A 4,111-nucleotide genomic window follows, 5' to 3' on the forward strand; every position below is an offset into this window, starting at 1 on the left:
CCTCTACTAATCAACATTTGCGATGCCCTCTACAAATTGACAACTGCGATGCCCTCTGCTACTTGACAAGAGACATGCCTTCTACTACTCGAAGACTGAGATGCCCTCTACTACTTGACAAGAAAGATGCCCTCTGCTACTTGCCAACAGAGATGCCCTCTACTAATTGACAAGAAAGATGCCCTCTGTTACTTGCCAACAGAGATGCCCTCTACTAATTGACTTTTGCGATGCCCTCTACTAATTGACAACTGCGATGCGCTCTGCTACTTGACAAGAGAGATGCCTTCTACTACCCTCTGTTAATTGGTAACCAGGATGCCCTCTGCTACTTGACAACCTGGATGCCCTTTTACTAGTTAACAACAGCAATGCACTCTCTTACTAAACAAGTGAGATACCTTGTGCTAATTGACAACTTAAGTTGAAACAATAGACTAGACAGCATACCTGACATGTTGGAATCGTGGGCACATAGCCACTTTTTTTATATCGATAATGGTATATTTAATGAAGAACAGTCATAGCTCACTGACATGTAGATAGTATTATTATCTTTCCAAGAATTTATGTTGACATAAAAATCAGGCTTGAAAAGAAACAGAGAAACAAACATTATTTTAAAATTTAAAAATGCCCTATTTTTAAATATACATATTGTTTTAAGAAGAGTTTGTGTTTTCATCAAAACTCAGAAGCGATTCTCCACTAAGTCCGCTTTTTTTTTTTTTTTTGAGGGGGGGGGGTAAACAATGCCAGTAGAAATACAGGCTTTTAAATAAAGAGAATTTCCTTCAGCTCAAAGAAAGCTAATTTTTAAAAGAACATCTTTATCAGATTGAAAGGCAACAATTCACAAAAAGCGTAAGTTTCTGGTCTTGTTCCAAAAACTCAAAATGGGTTTACGTTCATGAAACATAGAGTCTGCATGGTACTTAAGTAAACTGGAGATATGAAGAGTTATTACAGATATTCAATGGAACCAACATCACGATTGACACATTTGGCAATTGAAAACGAAATTCTAACAGAGATTATCTTGAAAATATGACATTACTTTGTTTCTCTTGGTCAGAAAAGGAACGTTGAAAGGTAAATATAGTGTGAGTTGTTTCTGTATGGCTTTTTGGTTATTGAGTTTATGAATATATCTTGTTTCTAGGTTTTGTACCATTTAAACCAAGTGATCAAAGCTCTCGACAAACTCAGCAACATTATGTTCAAGTTACTTCAGCTCTTTAAGTCGAAATTAAAAACAAAAATTTTCTAATTCTGTTTTTTTTTGGGGGGGAGGGAGGGGTAAGGAGGGAGGAGGCTGGGGGGTTAAACTCTTGGATTTTAAAACCCTGTGATCCTGTGCTCGAATCTCGTTGAAGACTGGGATTTCGGATTCCGTGATTTATATGGCGCCGCTGAGTCCACCCAACTCTAATAGGTACCTGACTTTAGTTGGGGAAAGTAAAAGCGGTTGGTCTTTGTGCTTGCCTAATGACGCCCTGCTCGTCAACGGTGGCGACAGAAACAGATGACCTTAACATCATCTGCCCTATAAATCGCAAGGTCTGAAAAGGAATCTTTTAATACTGTCTTTAACTTGTTTAATTATACAATTCAATTTAATTCATCAATATTTGAGAATTGTCATTCAGTGTTTAAAGATTATTTTATTTGTATTTTTTCACAATTGTAACATGTAACAATCAATTTGATGGCGAAATTCTTCTATGCTTGATCCTCTTGGATGCTAACTACAGAACTGGAGAGGACGATTGTAAGGAAGTGTTATAGAAATATCTTAGGTGTTACCTCTATAGACCGCATCACAAATGAGTAGACTCGAAACAGTATCACAATAGCAATTAGAACCCACGATGACCAGCTCACCACTGTCAAAAACGCAAACTTGCACTGTACGGCCATCTTACTCTGGGCTCGCAAAAACCCTCCTTCGGTGAACAGTACCAGTAAAAAAAAGAAGAAAAGGCTGACAGAGAAAGCTATGGAAAGACAATATCGAATAATGTCATTGAAACAGATTCCATTTAAGGCAAAAGACAGGGGGGAATGGAGAAAGACGGTTGACAGATCATGCGTGGTGCCCTTAAGGATATTTTGAACTTTATTTCTTCCACTTTCCATTATCGGATCAAGATGAAACATGAATCTATAAATAAATTAACCAATCAATTAAACAAATAGTGTTATTTAATTAAATTTGTTTGATATCAAAATAGGAAATATATCTTACCGTATTGATATATATGGCTTAAAAGTGGATTTTTTTCCATATAGATGGGCTTTGTTGTTTTTATTTTTTGTATGTATAGTTAAATTTTATATGTTTTTACTGACGATAGCAAGCAGAGAAAAGAAGCCTATACACTAGACCGATTGGATACTCACAGGAAGAGTTTTGGTAATTGGTACGATCCACCCAATTGCCAGCGATATGATAACTAGGCCGATTAAAAACATGTTCAATAAGGTGGCGTTTAGACTCATCCTTATGTGGCTTTTGTGGCTTATCTGAAACAAGTAGACACCTGATCCATACTTTGTGATTTATCTGAAACAAGTAGACATCTAATCAATACTTGGTGGTTTATCTGAAAAAAAGGAACCTCTTATCAATACTTGGTGATCTATATATATATATATATAACAAGTAAACATTAGTTCAATACTTGGTAGTTTATCTGTAACAAGTAGACATCTGATTAATACTTAGTAGTTTTTCTGAAACACGTAGACATCTAATCAATACTTGATGGTGAAAGTGCAAAAGTGTCTGGTGATTACAGATGCTCATTCTGTTAGCTCTAACAGAAGGCAGGAGAGCCGCTGGTCTTCCACAGGAAATACGGAGAAATGTGACATGCAGCTACTCAAAATCGACACTAACAGCTGGGAAAAGTGGCACTGGATAGATTTACAAAGAGAGAAAGCAGAAAGGAACGGCACCGTATTGCAGATGTCATTCACACTGAACTAGACAGAAGAGAGAAAGTGCAACAGCATCTGGTAATTACAAAAGCCTAATCTGTGACCCGCAGCTCTGTATCAAGGATTTGCCTCTTTTGCAGAGACTTAGTGAGGGAGGTATGATGCCCCGGTCGCCACACTCAGAGGGTCGCCAAAAGATTTCAAAGTCAAGTATGATTTTCTTGAAATTTTCAATGAAAAACAAAGCTAACCAGAAACATGTTAAATAAGATGTAATTATCTTATTCGCTTCTGTATCAGTCTTAGAAATTATCGTTATGCTAATTGTAATTTTATAAGAGGCTTCAACTCGCGTTAAATCGAATATATTCACCAGTGTTGGATACAATGCGCTGCGTTCTTTTTATCACAATTTGTCAAAAGGGATCATGTTTTCAATGAAAAATCTTTTTTTTTTAATCAAAATCAGATTATAGATTACAATTTAGTGAGTAAATTGTTACAACATAGTTCAATAAAATAATTAGATAGACAAATTTTAAATAAGTCTTGTCGCTACATCTAGATCTACAATCGACATAGAATAACGCAAGAGCTCCTTTTTTGTGTGTGTTGTTTTTTTTTTAGATTTTCAGGCCATCGTTTCTTTAACCGGGATGCTCCCCTCCCCTAATCCCCAGGGTGCTGACGAAGTTGGTTATATTTTATTCAAGAACACAAAAACTATCTAAAGTTTAAATTTCTTGTGAGTGACTTCACATCGTTCAGTTGACACCTCCGTGCGAGCTATACATCACAGACACAAAAGACCTTTCTGAATAAGAGTTAAAACTTTCGATCTAAGCCTTTGCGAACGTCCATGCTCGTGTATGTGTGAGGGTATCTTATTATTGCTGCCCGACTAGTAATGGGAGATTAAAATCATCTTTCGTTAGCTTAACTCTTGCTAACATATATTTAATATATTAATTGTCCCACACGGCACGATAAAACCTTGGACATGTGTTATAGCAACATAAAAATGGCCTACACATCTCGATCGTTATTTCCCCTCGGAGAGTCGGACCTCACAATGATTCATCTTACATCCACGTACAAACCGGTTTTAAAAACAACAAAACCTAAAGTACAGTCCATCCAGTCATGGTCTGACGACGCTGTTTTACAG

Source organism: Biomphalaria glabrata, chromosome 14, assembly GCF_947242115.1.
Source record: "Biomphalaria glabrata chromosome 14, xgBioGlab47.1, whole genome shotgun sequence".
NCBI lineage: Eukaryota > Metazoa > Mollusca > Gastropoda > Planorbidae > Biomphalaria > Biomphalaria glabrata.